Source organism: Cnephaeus nilssonii, assembly GCF_951640355.1.
Source record: "Cnephaeus nilssonii genome assembly, chromosome: 3".
Classification (NCBI taxonomy): Eukaryota; Metazoa; Chordata; class Mammalia; order Chiroptera; family Vespertilionidae; genus Cnephaeus; species Cnephaeus nilssonii.
Genome location: NC_137074.1, coordinates 77,387,600 through 77,406,480, shown reverse-complemented (window position 1 = coordinate 77,406,480; position 18,881 = coordinate 77,387,600). Strand labels below are relative to the sequence as shown.

General features: G+C 42.4%; 1 protein-coding gene across 2 annotated transcripts in view; it reads right to left on the bottom strand.

Moving 5' to 3' along the window:
• The window catches only part of ST3GAL6 (ST3 beta-galactoside alpha-2,3-sialyltransferase 6), an 86,905-nt gene that overhangs the window by 59,358 nt on the left and 8,666 nt on the right, over positions 1 to 18,881 (bottom strand). Inside the window, exon 2 of one of the 2 annotated variants that reach the window (XM_079766834.1) lies at positions 5,600 to 5,754. The gene's annotated coding sequence lies outside the window, so the exon portion shown is untranslated. Of the gene's footprint in view, positions 1 to 1,550; positions 1,977 to 5,599; positions 5,755 to 18,881 lie in introns of those variants that run through there. The other variant, XM_079766835.1, reaches the window with a different exon arrangement.

Here is an 18,881-nt window from a genome sequence, read left to right as displayed (position 1 = left end):
AACTTATCAATTCACCAGCTAATAGACATTTGTTTGTTTGTTTTTTCAGTTTTTGGTTACTGTAAATAAAGCTACATTGACCATTTAAGCACCAGTCTTTGGGTGGGCATATGTCTTCATGGGTCATTTGGTAAATGTATGTTTAAGTTTATATGAAAATTTTATATTGCATTCTGATGCCTATTTCTAAACAACAGATTTGCGTCAATCTCTCAGTTAAAAGGAAAAAGCCCCTACCTATAACAATTCAAATTACTGACATAATTGAAAACCACAAACCCCTGACAGAGGCAAGAAATGATCCATCTGTTGATATCTATTGATATCTAGCCCTCATTATGCACGTGTACTCATCTACTTCAGGATATGGGGAACAGAGTCCAGTCTGGCGAGGGAGCCAAGTTACACTGTTTCAGACCGAGTATAATTATGTTGTGAGAAGAAAGGCTAAATATTGCAGACCCTGCTACTCCAAGTGTGGTCCATTGACCAGCAACATTGGCATCACCTGGGAGCTTGACAGACATGCGAATCTCCGCTCCACCCCTTCATCTGCTGAGTCAAACCTGCATTTTAAGGAGATCCCCAGGTGATGGGGGTCCCAGGGGAAAAGAATGATGTGCCACGGAGAGGATCAGGGCTTCACCAGAAATAGTTTTTTAGAAGAACTGGAAGACTGTTCTAAATTCCATGCTATCTTTTTTAAAAGTCCTTTGGGCTTGACCTTTTAAAATTTCCAACCAACAGAATCTTCTTGGAAGACACTAGTGAGACTCTCAGAAAAGTCACTTTCACCATCTAGGGGCTGTTGGAGTTTTCTTTGTAAATTCCCTAGGCATTTTCATTTCTGTGTTGTTTTCAGTCTTATCCTCCCATTTACAACTAGTATTGCTGTGACACTACTGGTATTTTTGAGAGGAAACACAGAGGTGGGCAACGTTAGGCTTATAGTTGCTCATATGGAAACAATACTAATTAATAAGAATACAAGAGCCCTAACCGGTTTGGCTCAGTGGATAGAGCGTCGGCCTGCAGACTCACGGGTCCCAGGTTCAATTCCGGCCGAGGGCATGTACCTTGGTTGCGGGCACATCCCCAGTGGGGAGTGTGCAGGAGGCAGCTGATCGATGTTTCTCTCTCATCGATGTTTCTAACTCTCTATCCCTCTCCCTTCCTCCCTGTAAAAAAAAATCAATAAAATATATATTTTTTTAAAAAGTACAAGAATAAACTCTGTGTTTCAACTGTAGGCCTACTTTGGCCCACCCCTGTGTAGGACGCCTCTCAGATTATGTCTGCAGGACACGCTTCACTCTCTGCATCGCCTTCTGACTTGCCTAGAAGTGCCAGCCGAATCACCACCAGCCACACCTCGACACCAACATTTCCAATGACTGCTGTTCACAATGTGGACCCCAGAATTACAGATCCCAGAGCTGGAAAGACTGCAAGGGCTCAGGCCATTTGAACCGAGTAAGGTCTTTCTTAAGTCACCAGAGTCCAGAGCAGGCAGCCAAGCTCGAGAAGAATTTAAACTTGCCAAAGGTTACCTCACTTCGAAGCAGCGGCGTCAGCAGCACAGGAGAACATTTTTCCGTGGATCCTCCTCCAGAGCGATGCCTGCCTCATCATGGCTGCGCAGTAAACAACCCGCTAATGTGTGTTTCATTCCAGGCCTCTCTGAGCTCTGTGGTTTTCCATTCCTGAAGCACCTCCCTTGCGTGGCACTGCACGGCCTGGTCCCACCCCTCCAGCTTCTCTGCCTGAGCTTCTAGGTCTCCTCGTCCCCCGCAGCACAACCTAAATACAGGTGTCCCCAAACTCTTATCTTAACCCTGTTTCCCAAACCCACGTTCTCGTTGCTTCTCAGCTACTAGCAATCATCTCTAATCTCTCTTCCCTTTAAGCCAGCCCGCACGCGGCACCTGGCAGAAGATCCGAAAAGCCCAGCTCTCTCTGTGTCACCCGCCCCACAGGAAAACCTTCCGTGGCTCTCACTGTCTGCCAAATCAACTAAAATCCCTTAGCCCTGCACTGAAGACTTCTGTAAGTTAGTACTTTCATCTTCTCATCTTCTTCTTCGTTCAGTTTCTCCTTTGTAGGCAGCAGCGTAATTAGGTGTTAAGGTTGCCCACCTGGCTATAGCCCTCCTAGGTTTGAGTCTCATCTCTACCTCTGTACAACCCTGGGAGGTTGCTTAACCTCTTTATGCCTCAGTTTCCTCTCCTGTGAAATGGGAATAATGGTGCTACCTAATAGGGCTATTGTAAGTAGTACATGTAAAGCACTTAGGTCAATGTTTGGTACGTGGTAAGGACTCTCATAATCTTGTTTTAATTCTTCTATTAAAACTAAGGAAGTATTAGCTGCGCATACACCAAGCCCTCACTAAAAAACTTCCTTCATAACATCTGGGAAAGATCCTACAGAATGCATGGCATCATGTGGATAATAGCTTCCAAAAACTAAGCTGCCACTACAGTGCTCGCTTTCATTCTGCACATGCATTTCAACATTTCAAAGTATCTGTGATGGGATACTTTGAAATGTTACTCATCTTCTTCTGAATATAAAATGAAAGGCACTCAAGTTAGTAATAATTCATTTGCAAAACTCATCTTAGAATTAAACTATTTCTGGCTCTAGAAGCCACACCCTTTTATGCTTTTTATAATAAAACTGCTCTGAATCTTCATACAAATAAACAAATAACCCAGGTTTGTAATCAGCATATCAAATTGAAGCAAGAAATGAAATCCAGAACTCTACAAATAATCTGACTTGGAGAATAAGTTTTATCTTTCGCTCTGATTTGGATCCATTATAATGTTGAGAAGGATTCAAATATTGTGTTCTAGGCTCAGAAGCAAATCCCAAGGTGAGTGAGCAATGTCTAACAAGGTAAGGAGAGCTGAGTGTTCACTGGCCCTGGACTAGAGAATGGGGGCAGAAGAATAACAACCGCCATGCATGGCAAGGAAAAGAGTGTAAATTTTCTGAACACCATGTGACAGAACTATTTGAGATGCTTTAGATGTATGATTCTTTTAATCCTCAAAACCACCCTTTAAGAAAGGCACTAGTTGTCATCCCTACCATACAGATGAAGACAATAAAGCCCAGAGAAGTTATAACGAACCTAAGAACACCCAAGAAGTAAGTGGCTGGGATTTGACCCGGCACACACCAGAACCCATGCTCTTCACCATCCTATATAATAAAAGGCTAATATGCAAATAGACCAAACAGTGGAATGACTGGGTGCTATGATGCGCACTGACCACCAGGGTGCAGACGCTCAATGCAGGAGCTGCCCCCTGGTGGTCAGTGTGCTCCCACAAGGGGAGCTCAGCTCAGCCAGAAGCACTGAGCCAGGCTCACAACTAACAAGTGCAGTGGCGGTGGTGGGAGCCTTTCCCACCTCATGACAGTGCTAAGGATGTCCAACTGATGGCTTAGGCCCACTCCCCGGAGCGGGCCTAAGCCAGCAGTCGGACATCCCTTGAGGGCTCCTGGACTGCAAGAGGGCACAGGTGGGTGCAGGCCGGGGTGAGGGACCGAGTGCACGATTTTCGTGCACCAGACCCCTAGTCTTATCTAATAAGAGGGAATATGCAAATTGACCATCACACCGTAACAGTCAAAATGGCTGCATCCACAGCGGAGGCTGAGTTCTGGTAATGAGCCTTAATGAGCAATCAGCAGGGACCTGAGGCTGTGCCCCGCACCCGGTGGGACTTGACAGGGGACCTCAGGCCATGCCCCCGCCCCGGCACCAGGCTGGGGGACTTGAGGTCGTGCCCCCCGCCCCGGTGCCAAGCCAGGGGACCTGAGGCTACACCCCCTGCCATGCAGGGCTTGATGGGGGACCTCAGGTTATGTCCCCCACCCATGGGGCTTGACGGAGGATCTCAAGGTGCACCCCCTGCCCAGTGGGGCTTGACAGGCACCTCAAGGTGTGCCCCCTGCCCCGGCCCAGGCCAGGGGACCTTAGGCTGCGCACCCCACCCCGGCGCCAGGCTGGAGAACTGAGGCTGCGCTGCCCGCCTGGCGGGGCTTGACGGGGGACCTCAAGCCACGCTCCCTGGCCCGGGCTGGGGGACCTCAGGCCGCACCCCTGCCCCGGCACCGGGCTGGGGGACCTGAGGGTGCACTGGGGGACCTGAGGCTGTGCCCCCTGCCCAGTGCCAGGCCAGGCAACCTGAGGCTGTGACCCCTGCCCAGCCGGGCTTGACAAGGGTGGGGCCGGCTGGGTCTGGATCTCACTCAATGGGGTTGGAACCAGCTGGGTCTGGGTCTCACGCGATTTTGAGGCACCACGGGTGGGCGGGGACTTGACTCTGGGTCCCGCAGTGCACCCCAGACTCTGACAGAAGGAAGATTTTCATATACATTTTTACTAATTTTCTTTCATCTCTGACACTTCTATTATAGAGAAAGGGCAAATAGCACTATTAAAATATTTCCTCTAATTAATCCCCTTTTAATGTGCACAAATTTCATGCACCGGGCCACTAGTTATGTTATAAAGATTAAAAATATTTCCATGTTTTTGATGCCAGGAGATGGAAAGGTTGACAGGAAAGGCAGTTTCACAAATCACCAAGATGATTTCAGCCCCCGTTCCACTAAAGTAAGATGCTTCCGGCAGTAAGAAACCTGAAGACCCAGCCCTACCTGCATCCCGGTTCAGTCTTAGGAGTCCTGCGAGCCCAGTGGCTCGGGACCCTGGGGGAGGGCTTTGAAAACACTCGTGAATAATTTCGGTTTGAATAACGAAGAGATCAAGAGAATCTCCAGAACTAAATCCCAAAATCATTATAAATGTCCATATTCGCCAGTACCACTGAAGCATCAAGTTCTCGATCAGTAAGTACCCTTCCTAAAAAGATTTTCAAATAAAACAGTAATGAAACAAATCTGCCAGTAGATTAACTGTTCTCTGATGAATCTTAACAAACCAGAAAGACTGTATGGATTCATGGATAAAACATCGTGCTAATTCCTGGTGGACATTTGAGCTCCAGAGCTTTCTCAGAATGTTTGTAAGTTGAGGTTCCAGGAATACTAAGGAAAATATGCCTAAAAATCACATTAAGGGGCTTTAATATACTTATTACTAATTGTAGTATTTAAAGATAGAGAATTCAAGGTCATCCTATTGAGAAAACAAGGCACAGACAGGGCAAGCATCTTGCTCAAAGTCACACAGCTTGTTAACAGCAGTTTCTACAATAGTTGTGATTCATGTAATGTTATAGTTTCAACTTCAGAGTTTTCTTACTTTTTTACTTCCAGATTGGTATAAGACATTCCCCAGGAAGACCCCTTCATATTGAGAATGAAAGTAATATTTAAAACTTCCCTAGCTCAACTTTGGGGTATGCTGAAGAGACACTGGTTATATTAACATGAGACGCTGGCCTCATGTCAGACTCCTAAGAGGTAAGGTAACAGGCAGGCCTACCTATACAAAGCAGGGGGTATTTTAAAGTCACCTGCTGGAGATGGAAACATTGTCTCATTGTATAAGAGCATTGCCAGTGTTCAAACTTCCATCTAAAAAGTCTGAGCAAGCGGCAGCGTCGCCTTCGCTTACCTGCACTTTTAAGGAATCCGTTTCCCAAAGGCCCTCTGTTCCTTAAGGTGAAGATGTGGTCAGGGTGCTGGAGATTCAGGAGGCTGTCTGCCCAGTCGTTGTCCCACTAGAAATTATCCAACACAAAGGTTGTGCTGCTCCTTCACGTGTAAGTACTGAAATGAGACACAAAGATGGCATGCTTGTAAGAATGGCTCGCTACCCGAGAACATCTTTAATCCATTAAAAACGTTTTAATGAAGATTATTTTAGCAAACTCACTCCTGACCTGTCCCCAAAATACTTGACAGGATGATGAAATTGCCAAAAAAAAAAAAAAAAAAAAAAAAATCCAACAGCACACCCGGCAGCACCTACTGCATTACTGTAGTTCATGGCTGGTTATCCACAGGATCCAGCTCCGTCTCCTTGAAAAAAATAACATGTCCAGCTCAATTAACCCAAAGCAACCTGGTAATGAAAGAACCATCTGTCTTATTTTTCAGCTTCTCTCCACACATACACACAGCTTTATTGTTACATGCGAAGGTGAGAGAAGGAGCTGTTGCTCTGAAAACCCTCTGAAGCGGAGGCGGGGAGGAGAGCGGGGAATGAGGAAGAGGTCAAGAAGAGTAAAAACAGCAAGAAGAAATGAGGGGAAAGAAAGCGAGAGGAAATTAGTAAAAACAGCAACTAGTTTAAGAATGTGCTGTGGCCACTTTCTCAAAAAAATATTTTTAAAAGAATCTTAAAATACTCCTGTTACAGCTTTTCTGACATTGTTTCAGCTTTTCTTACATAAGACTAACCCTGATACAAAAACCAACAGCAACAAAAAAGCTGCAGCCCTGTACTTCCTGTTTAGTAGAAAATGTTATTTTTTAAAAAAGATATATTGATAAACAAATATGAAAACCTACAAAAATATGCCAAATACTTTATTTCAGAAGCCACTCATGAACTCTAATGTCCTACACACAGAAATAGGAATGCTTTATTATGAAATTCACATAGTAACATGAAAAAATGTTTAGATTCTACCAAGCAAGGAAAGAAACATTTTAAAAGCCGAGTACTCTAAGGTTATTTCTGTGTGTTCGATGCGTGTGCGAACACATTACTGAAAGCCGTCAGGGAACAATGAAATCAGGTGATGTGCTGAGTTGTGGATCAAAGATAACTTTTTTCTTATACGTTTTTTATTAATTTTTTTTCTTAAACCTTAATCTAGAATGTAATTCTTAAGACTAAAATCTTAAATCTTAAAATGTATAGAGAGACAGAAAATGCTTATTTTCATGTGTTCCTGCGTGCCTTTCACTTCTGAAGTGCTAAGTAATTGGCACATTTACAAATCAGAAGGCAGCTGGCGGTGCGTTTTAGTGGCTATTATTATAATAGAAGTCTCCTCCATGAGACAGAATTGTGAACTTAAGGAAATTATGGATAATGATAAGTTTGTGCCTCGGCAGCATTCTCCCTAAATGTATAGACATACAGCTCCTGAGTTTCTACCATCTCCTACCCACTACTACTTATTACCAGCTGATGTAAAGGTGCAATCACAATATTGAAGTTGGAAGGGCCCTTTAAGATTTTCTAGCCTACATGAGTGAGTAAAGAAACCTTGATGTTATACCAGGAACAACTGGGGGAATGGGAATTTAGTTATACCTGGAAAATCTTAAATAAAGGGAAGAAATAAGATAGCCCATTCTCGTGTTTAAAGCTATTTTTTAAATATATTTTATTGATTTTTTTACAGAGAGGAAGGGAGAGGGATAGAGAGTTAGAAACATCAATGAAAGAGAAACATTGATCAGCTGCCTCCTGCACACCCCCTACTGGGGATGTGCCTGCAACCAAGGTACATGCCCTTGACCGGAATCGAACCTGGGACCTTTCAGTCTGCAGGCCAACGCTCTATCCACTGAGCCAAACCAGCTAGGGCCCATTCTTGTGTTTAGATGGCCTTCCTCAAGGAGAGGCATTGGCCAGGCTCTGAGGTTACCAGTGGTTAAGCCATGGCCGATGAATGGAACATTCAAGGAGTTAGGTTTGAGTTTGGTAAGGAAGAACCTGCTAATGAGAAGGCTAATCCCTATTTTGTAAAACTACTGTTTGAAATTCTCTGCTATTTAGATAGTCCCTTTTTCTGTAAAGTCAACTCTGCTATTTTTTAGACAGCCCCCTATTCTGGAAAAAATAACTTTGCTTCAGCCTGCTTGTATAATAAGGAAGATAAACTTAGCTGCCTGACCTTGTAGGCCAGAGACTAGATGCGCCCATACTCTCATGCCATGTCAGATGTATTTATTAATTGGGTAGAACTGTGTTGTTTTCGAGGCCACAAGCTTCCAGCAAGATAACCACTAAGCACACGTAGGGCTGGCTCTTTAATAAAAAGAAAAATTCTGCTTGTTGCTCTGCTTAGAATTTGAATTCATTTTTCTCTAAGCCCACCGGTGTATATTAAAGTGTAACTCCAAACTCTCTAAGCGTTGCTTGTTTTTCACCCCCCCGCCCCCCCCAGTCTTCTGCAACACAGAAGGTTGCCTAAAGATACTACATGCTGCATTGCTGGATAATGAGTCACTTGTTACTAAAGATATTCTGTTCTAAAACCCACTGGGGCTCTGGCTAGTGTGGCTCAGGTGTTGGAGCATCATCCCGTGCACTGGAAGGTTGCTGGTTCGATTCCCTGTCAGGGTACATACCAAGGTTGCAGATTCAATCCCCAGTTGGGGTGTGTACAGGAGGGAACCAATCAATGTTTCTCTCATACATCAATGTTTCTCTTTCTCCCATCCCCCTCTCTAAAATCAGTAAAACATATCCTCAAGTAAGAATTAAAAAACAAAAAACAATACTTGGGGATTTATCAGTGCTTACTAAACTTTAATGTTCATTGGCATCACTTGAGCCATCTTGTTAAACTTCTGATTCTGGCCCTAGCGGGTTGTTCAGTGGTTAGAGCAGCCGCCCACAGTGGCATATTTGATTCCAGTCGAGGGCACTACCTCAGTTGCAGGCTTGATCCCCAGCCCCGGTCTGGGCGCATGCAGGAGGCAACCAATGGATGTGTCTCTCTCACATCAATGTTTCTCTCTGTGTCTCTTCCACTCTCTCTAAAAATCAATGGGGAAAAAATAACCTTGGGTGAGGATTAACAAAATAAATAAATAAAATAATTAATTAATTAATTCTGATTCTGATTCAGTAGGTCTGGGCAGGGCCTGAGAACCTGCATTTCTAGCAAGCTCCCAGGTGATGCCAGTACTGTGGGTCAGTCAAGGGATCAGTCATTCTAATTTCAAGCATTAGAATGTTATTAAAACCAGTGTTTCCCAAAGCGTACAAAGTCCTCTGACCACATGACTTCAAAAGTCCTCCTGATTATCCCTGATTTCTGGGCAGGTGTTTAATAAATAAGTTAAGTGGTTATAAGCAGGGTTTTATGAGTCCACACATTCAAATATCCAAAAAAGAGTTGGTATCTTGGTATCTTGCAGTACCCACTGGGTCATACTTCTGAGCAATAACTAATTTTGCACAATTCTAAGGAAGAGATGTTTTACCTCCTTTTTAAAAAATATGCTTTTACTCCAAGCTTGGCATATAAATAAGCATGTTCTGATGAATAAATGAATGAATGAATATATGCATTCAAAATGCAATTATTTATGATGTCAGTATACTACAGTTGACAGAGAAGTAGGATGAGAGAAAATGTGGCTACATAGTAATTTTTCCTAGGGATCTGTGTTGTATAATCTCCAAAGGTGGGGAGGGGAAAGTCTCCCAAAGTTATAATTTATAGAGTTCTTTATCAATGTAGAGCCTTGCATTATTTTTCTAACCCTGGAATTTCACCTCCCTAACACCCTTCTGAGTCATAAAAATTTCATTAATGTGTAGAAAGCCCCCATTTCTTGCTTGCTCATGTTTTTGCTCTGCTCTCCCACTTAGTTAATAAATTTGGGCTTACAATCAGTTCAAAATCCCATGTAATATCTTTCCTGGATAAATATGCTAGTATCTGAACACAAAGACCTTCCTCAGATTTTAAAGCATTCTTAGGTTTCTCTCCCAGAGAAAACAAACCCACAACTAAAGGGAACTAGTTTCCTGCCTTTGCTCCAACTCTGAAGGCCCCCCTTCCACTGGCTTTACTGTTTCGTTTGCTTAAAAGTGAGAGCATTGTCCCGAGACGCCAAAGCTGTGGGGTCGATCCCAGTCAGGGCACATACAAGAATCAACCAAAGAATGCACGGATCGGTGGAGCGACAAATTGTTTCTCTTCCTCTCCCTCTCTAAAGTTAAAAATTAATAAAATATGTATTTTTAAAGTTGTAACATTCTATCTGACTTACAAAAGCCCCTTTTCAAAGTCCTGATTACATCAGTTTATTCTGATTGAGCCTAGCTTATTCTGCTTCCTGGTAAGTATCATCTTCTGTTAGTTAGTTCCTCTCTTGCTATTTTTAAAAAAATATATTTTATTGACTTTTTACAGAGAGGAAGGGAGAGGGATAGAGAGTTAGAAACATCGATGAGAGAGAAACATCGATCAGCTGCCTCCTGCACACTCCCCACTGGGTATGTGCCCGCAACCAAGGTACATGCCCTTGACCGGAATCGAACCTGGGACCCTTGAGTCCGCAGGCCGACGCTCTATCCACTGAGCCAAACCGGTTAGGGCCCTCTCTTGCTATTTTTAAAAGAAAAAAAGTGTGAGTTAAGTGGAGGGCAAAATATCAGATAAACAAATCAAACCTTAAGATTAAAGTACTGGACATTTTCCTGCTTTCCACAGCAAATGCAAATATGTGATTAACTTATACTGCTATCCATCACTAGATGAGCCTCTAAACCTCTCACATTACACAGATGATGTATTCTTCATTTGGGGTACCTTATAATTTATTATTGCAAATAAACCAATACATGCGATATATATTTTTTATGAAATTATATAATCCTAGATTTTATTTCCTAACTCACTAGTAGGTTAATACTTTAGTCAAAGTACATTAAGTCAAATTCATTTCCTGAAAGTATTAATTCTGAAAGTTTTCACCTTCTGCAGTAATTTTGTTCATTTAGTCAAAAAATAATTTCCCATGCCTACTCCAAGCCGAAGAGTGTTCTAGGTACTGAAGATACAGTAGTGAAGAAGAAAAGTAGTTTACAAACCAGGAGAGAGGCAGGAATGAGCTGGCAGTTCACAAGTAACTTTTACAGGACAATCATGGTTTGAGTAGGAACTGACCCAGGTGGGGAAGACCAGGGAGCTTCTCTGAAGAATTTGAGAGAATTCTCAGGAAACTCCTCCGAGAAAGATTTAGCCAGATGAAACTAGGGTGGAAATAAAACATAATCCAGGCAGAAGGAACAGCATTAGCAAAGACTCGGGCGTGAAAATGAAAATAATACACTAAAAGATTTGAGGCTGCCCACAGAAAACAATAGCTACTTTTTGTTGCATAGCTACTGCGTGCACAGACTCATCTAATCCTCACAACAGCGCTGAGATGGGCACTGTTAGTCTCATTCTTTGGATAACGAAGCTGAGGCTTAGGTATGTTGACTTGTCCAAGGTCTCCGAGCTAGAATATGTCGAGCCAGGGTCTGGTGCTGGGGTCTCTGTTCTTCACCTGTAAGCTATTACAGCTTCCCAAGAGCCAAGTCAGCTGGGAGTTTTTCTTGTGTTCAGATTCATTGTGTCAACTTTCATTTCTCACAGAGTAACATCATTTACTATAGATGCATTAGAATAGCTTCAGTCTCATTCCCAGCCTTGATAAATGTATGGCTCCTGGTTGGAACTTATTTCCTGAGGAAATATTACATGAAAATTTTTATCATGAAAATGTTAACAGAAGTCCCAATGTCAATATAACAAATGCCCATGAACCCCCAAACCAAAATAAACATATCTTTTCAGGGATTTTTTTTCAAATGTACCTTTAAGTTCCCCTCCCTATTCCTGATACGCTTCTCTCAGAGGCAGCCACTATCATGAATTCAGTAGGTAGTCCACATTTTATTCACACACAGGTACAAACACACATTCATAAGCATTATATGGCATACAACATTGTCTTCTGTGATGTTTAACATTTACATAACAAATATGTAATATTCTGAAGTTTGTGTTTTCCGCTCTACACTTTCGGTGTTCAGGTCCATCCATACTGATGAATAAAGGTCTAGTTCATATTTTTTGAGTTCTGCATTCTATTAACCAAATATATATCAAAGCTAACCATTCCCTACTGGTAGACATTTAGCTTGTTTTCAGAGAACTGCTTATCTGAATGTCATTTTGGAGCCAACTTACTTTTTTTCTAATCTACAAAAGCCACTTTATAAATTGCTAGAAATAGTTTCAGAGAGAAATTTCATTTTAAATAGAGAGGATTTTTCCTTAAACAAACACCTTTAATAATGGAAGTCATATAAAAATACCTAGATATTTGAAATACTATAAGTCTCAGAAAAGGGAAAATAAATAGTATTTTAAATGGGAAAATAAGTTTCTAGTTAAGGTAACCCTATAATAATCATTTTGAAACAAAATATACTGAAGAGAAAGTAGATGCAGAAAATAGTCTTCTTACAACCGCTTCCTCTTCCTGATAACCATATTGACTGGGCAAAAAACTCAGTGTTTGAGCAAGTAGATAAACCAAAGGCTCCTCTGGAATGCTTTGTTTTGTGTTCTGGCCAGAAAATAACCCAGGCCACAACCCCACAGGAAGATCACCAATTTCTTTTTTTAGAATCAAGGGGTTGGGAGGTGCCTACTATAGTATATGCCAGAGTCAATATTTGCTAAGGCAGACAACTAACCAAAGCAATATAATGCTAGTCTTTGATCTTGAAATGGTCACACCTTTAAACTGTTTGACTCTATACAATGTTCTTTTTCGTTAATGAAAGTTTTTAACTCACGGAAATCATAACGAGGTTTATTACCTAATGTAAACTAAAGTCAAGTCTACAAATATGTGAAGAACCATATGGAATTCCTATACCTCTTTAACATTATTTCCTATAAAATAAAATAAAAAGAATCTGAGGAAACTTCAAAAGGCAGATGTTTTAAAATATGGATAATTTTACTAACAGCTGTGTTCTTCATACTTAAAATAACCTACTCTAGAAAACACCAAAGGAAATTTCAATAGGGCCATTTCTCTTTGGAGGGAGAGAGAGAAGTCTCTTCTAGTAGATTTCCAAAGAAGGGTACAGCATCCCCAAGAAGGTAATTTTTAAAAAAAATCTGGGTTTCCAATGAAAGCAGTAATTCCAGCATACTGGGAGTCACAATGAAAGCATACTGTTTGGCCCATTTTAAAAAACCACTAGCCAAATATTTTAGCACATTCCATAGGCAAGCCAAAGAGATATTACTGCTTCTAGATCCCTGGCCTCCAGCCCACAAAATCCTCCTGGGCTTAGGAAATACCCACCTCCCGCCCCCCGCCCCAGACCCCGCTCTCCCCTCCCCGCCTTGCTTCAAGAGGCAGTCGTGAACTCAACTGAAATTTATCCTACCAGTAATTCAGTGAAATTGCTGGCCAAGAAGGTGGAACCACACCATCGTCCATTTATCCATCTGTCCATCCATCCATCTATTCAATACAGATATTTATTACTCATTCTTCCCATGGCACAAGATCTCAGGGTGCTAGGACTGTCTGAGCTGAGAGCAAGGTGTACAAAAGGCAAACTTATATAGCCACATATTTAAACACAGACAATTAAGTGGGGTAAAAGCCTGGGGGGAAACGGAGGGGGGAGGAGAGGGGTCATCTGTAATACTTTAAACAATAAAGGTTAAAAAAATAAACAAACACAACCTTTTGCCTCAATCTAACCTCTAAACTGCAGCTTCAAGGTGCCCTGTTTTATTATTTTTCAATTACATAATAAGTCTATTTTACAGAATACATAATTAACAGAAAACATGCAGGGTTTTTTTTTGTATTTCCCCCTCAAAGGGCAAAATATAAATATTAATATATTGCATAAACCACAGAAACTAGAAGTTGGAAGAGGGTTAGCAAGAAAATAAACTACAAATAGACCCACAACAAAAACTAGGATTATTCAAAACTTTGAAATGTCCCACGTTTGTGATATTTTTTTTAATGTTCTGAAGACGTCCCCCTAGTTACCAGCATTGAGCAAAGGCTTCTGAAGTGAAAGGAAGCAGTGCCTCAGGAGTGCACGTCCATCTGAGCCAGGCTGTGGACATGTGAGGCGAAGGGGAAGAAACTGTGCCAAGAGCATTTTAGGACAAAAGCCACCAGCGAGTCCCTAGGTCCCGAAGGAAGGACACAAAAGAAGAGCATAGGAAGTGGCCTGGGTCAATGGAGTAACCATGGGGACATCACAACAGTCTGGTCCTTGTGGTTCCCCTAACACCAGCAACTCAGCCCAGTGGTGGCGGGGGCGGGGTGGGGTGGGGGGAGAGATAGATAACTTGTAAGGCAGTGTAAAGCCAGTCCTTTGCGGAGAGGGGGGCGGGGGGGGGGGAGTGGGGGGAAGGACGGACTCAGCCATCTACCACGCTCCACAGAGCTCCTTATTACTAAAGCCTAATTGTGCTGCTTTTTGATCGGGCTTTCTTATTATCTCAGCTGAGAACTGGCCTTTGAGATGCCTCAGTACAGCAGAATGAAACCTTTATTTACAACACGCCAAACTATTTGAAAGCAGGTATTTCATGTAAAAAGTAAAGTTGGATTGGTTTTCCTATTAACGATGATTCTGATCCAGAGGAACTGGGGAAAACTACACGGAGGAGTGGCCCCAGTCTGGGTCTGGGAGGATGGGCAGGACGATGCAGCAGACACCCAAACAGGCAATAATGGGAACCCACAGAAAGCAGATTTTCAAGGTCTACTCAGGGGCCGCCAGGAAACGAAACTGGCTGCGTCTGAAAATGCTAAGGAAGGGCAGAGTAAAGAACTAAAGAAGACGCTGTAGAATGGCAATGATGCCTCTGTCTTCCTATAGGGCACATCACAGACACGGAGCGACCAGGGGCAGAAGAGGGCACTCTGTGAGCCAGTCCAGGCAGGAACAGCTTGGACAGGGACAGCCAGGGCATCGCCAGGAGCAAGGGACAGGCATGCTCTGGGGGAAGCAAAGCTGAGGCCTCAGGGCACCAGGCCCACGGCAGACCCTCTGTGTTCCTCTCCTCGGGCTACGAGAACAAAGGGCCACAAATGGGGTGGCTCACAACAAAAGTCGTCTCACAATACACTTGTCAAGCAATACACTGTCTTTGGAGATTACAGCTCCCCAGGCGCTGGCAGGGCCATGCTCCCTCTGAAACCTGTGGGAGAGCCCCTCTTTGGCTCCTTCAAGCTTCCGGTGGTTCGCTGGCACTCCCTGGTGCTCCTTGGCTTGTGGATGCATCCCTCACCCCAATCCTCCGCCTTCACACAGTGTTCTTCCTGTGCCTGTCTTCACATGCACGCTTCTTATATGGGCACCAGTTACATCGGACGAGGGGCCCACCCTACTCCAGCAGGACCCCATCTTAACTAAGTCCATATGCAATGACCCTCTTTCCAAATGAGGTCACATTCTGAAGTTCTGGGAGTCAGGACTTCAACGTGTCTTATGAGAGGCTTCTATGCCGTTCTATGGCTTCTTCTTTATTTCCTTACTCTGCCCTTCATTAGCATTTTCAGACGCAGCCAGTTTCGTTCCTTGATGGCCCCAGAGTAGACCTTGAAAATCTGCTTTCTATGGGTATGTTCACTGGGAGGAAATGTACGAACTGCACATATGGTTTGTGGACTCCTCTGTATGTCCGATACTCCTATAAAAACTGGACTTCAAAAAAACAAACACTAGAGAATCTGAGCTGCCTAAGAAATAGGGGTCTTGGCAGCCTAGGCAGACTCGCAGAGAGGGCATGACCTGGGAGGGGCCACAACAAAAGAGTTAGCTGCTCAGCCCTGCTGGTTCACGAAATGCCAGAATGGCTCATTTCTAATGAGAAAACTGTAAGTGCCAAGGAGTCTATACCTTTGAACTGGTAGATTGGCAACTTCTATAGGCAAATTCATGGGTGATCACTAAAAGGTCGTTTGATAACCACAGACCCATATTAAGGGCACGTCCTACCCTCAGCGGTGCTGACACTTCCTACCCTCAGCGGTGCTGAAAACACACCAAGACACTTCTTGCTCTTCGCTCTGTGTTCCTGGCCTCCCTGCAGACCTCTCCCGCACATTCCATTTGCAGGCTCATTACAGTTCAAGTAAGTTTCAGTATTTTGTTTTTTTTCTTTCATATCTAATTCTTCTTTGGAAATTTTAAGCTCTGGTGGTTAGCATGTTTTGGATACTACTGCTTCATTTCTTAGCAAGAGAAATCAACTCAAAAAACAGAGTTAAAATATACCGGACACCACTCAGACATAGTAGAAAACATATTTTGAAGTTAAAACACATAATATTCTCTAGAGTTAAATGTAATTCAGATATTTAACATCAGCTGTTGCATAAACTCTATTGATATGATATATTAAAAACTGAGTGATGCCTTAAAAATGAGAGTGGAGAGGGGAAGGAAGTCAGAACTTCGTATCAGAGCGAACAAAGAAAAATCAAATATTGATAAAAAGTTGACATATAAATTGTCAAGCACACAATTATAGAAAATGAAGCACTTGGCCTTCTGTTCTGTAAAATGTGTTAGGGAGACACTGAGAAGGCCAGGAATTCACAGTGGTCCCCTTGCCTGTTCTCCTTGGGTGTCTCTGTCCTGCTGACGCCCATCTCTACTCTCAAATCTCATAGAGACCCCCAGGCTTCAGAGTCTCAAATGATATTTAGTATTTCTATAGTTTAGACACTTGGGTTATTAAAAATGAGAGCTCTATCATCAATTATGCATTACCATAACTAATGTTTTCATCATTTTCTTAGGAAAACAGCAAATGGAAGAGATATAGTCCATGCCACATGTAAATCCAAGTCCAGCTTCAGAAGCAATTTGCAGAATTTGCTTGTTATAAATTGTCTATATAGACCTACATCCTATAAGGCGCATATTTGGCCTCAGGGAGACGTAAACACAGATGTCTAAGACTGACCGAGCAGACTCCTACATTCTCTCCTGCATCACCTCCTAAAAGGCTTGACTTAGAATGTTACGCTCTAAGAGCACCAAAGTTCGAGTAGTTCTCAATCACACCCTCATGCCTCAGTGCCTTTGATCATGCTACCTGAAATGGTCCCTCCCCCGCTCTTGCCTCCTAGCCTCCCCCCTCCCTGCCATAAATTAGAATCATCTGTTGGGATTTAGCTCTTCTTGGAGGACTACTCTTTCTATCTCCACTTTACATTTGGATAAGGATAGAGGAGTGTCTAAGGAAAAAGCACACAAAGCTGTTTCAAGAAGAGATAACCCTAAATTATAATTTGTAAACTATTGAAAAAACATAAACTAAAATAAATCAAGTTTTTTAATGGACATCTGAGTAGAGTAGCTTTTGCTTCTTCACTGCATCCCTCCACTGTGTGCCCACAGATCCCTATATTATAAACATTGGGCTCTATACTTATAGATCCTTGTGCCTGGCACAAGATAGGTGCTCACATATTTGTTGCTGTTCACTGAAGAATAATTTTTAAAAATACAACAACATGAACAAATTAATAGAGTCCAAAATGAAGTTAGGTGCTAAAGGGAAATAGATTTGAAAAAAATATTAGAGCTAGATAAGGTCAAACAGAAAGCCATTCTGGAGAAAGTTAACTTGTAATATTTGACGAAGAATATGGTTATAATAATAGAGTTATAATAATAATAATGGCAAGTAACATTGATTAAATGCTTGATATTTGGCAAAGCCTATGCTGAACTATTTATATGTGTTTACTATTTTTATTTTCTTATTGACTTTAGAGAGAGGAAGGGAGAGGGAGAAGGAGAGAGAGAGAAACATTAATGATGAGGGAGTGTCATCCATAGGCTGACTCCTGCACATCCACCACTGGGGATAGAGCCCAAAACCCAGGCATGTGCCTGGTTCATGAGTCAATGCTTAACCACTGAGCCATACCAGCCGGGCTCTATTTTTTTTTTTTAAGAGAGCAGTTTGAATTAGAATTCCCAAGAGGAAAACCACATTTTTAAAATATTTTATTGCTTTTAGAGAAAGAGGAAGGGAGAGAGATAGAGAAAAAAAAAATCAATGTGAAAGAGAAACATCAATTGGTGACCTCCTACACAGCTCCTACCGGGGATCAGGCCCGAAACCTGGGCATGAGCCCTGACCAGGAATCAAACTGGCAATCTTTCAATGCACGGGAGACACCCAACCAACTGAACCACACCAGCCAGGGAAATATGTGTTTACTTTTTAATTATTGTAATAACTGTAATGAGGACACTATCTCAAATTTATAGATAAGTAATGCTCGGAAGTTAAGCAACTTGTTCAGAGTCAGGCCATTATAAGCCATAAAACTAGAAAATAAATAGCGATTATAATCTGGCTTGGATGAGGGAGTGTGGAATGGAAGGAAAAGGTACTAAGTGTCAAAAGAACATCCCAAGCTGCCCTGGCTGGGTAGCTCAGTTGGTTAGAGCGCCAATCCAATACCCCAAGATTGTGGCCCTGGTCAGGAAACATACAAGAATCAACCAATGAATGCACAAATAAGTGGAACAACAAATCAATGCCTCTCTCTCTCTCTCTCTCTCTCTCTCTCTCTCTCTCTCTCTGTCTCTTATCAAGTGACCAATATATAAATTAATTAATTAAAAACAAACACCCACAGCTAAAACATCGAAAGGCTTGCAGTGACTATAGGCTCAAGTGGGAGAGTAAAAAGAAAGTCAGCAACATGAAACGGCAGAAAAAAAGCATCAAAACCGGGGGGGCGGGGGGAAATTCTCTGGATTTTTGAGCAGAAAAAATATTCCCCTAATTAAAACCACACTTGAAAGATGTTATTATAAAAGGTGCATGGGCAGGAATATTGAGCTTAGGTAAAACATTTTTATAAGAACACAGTGACATCATTTTATGATTAAAGCAGAAGCCAAATCTGTAAAAACAGGTGTGTGTGTGTTTTGCTATAGATGGGCCAGATTTGTTCTCCAAGAACCTCAGTGCCTGGAAAACATTTTCAGGTACTTCATGGTCAGAAAGTACACACAGCTCCTAACATCCTGCTTAAGAAAAAACCAATTATTTCTAACTTATTTGTAGCATAGCTGGGATCTAACAGGAGTGATAAGCTAACTTGTTTTGACATTTCCC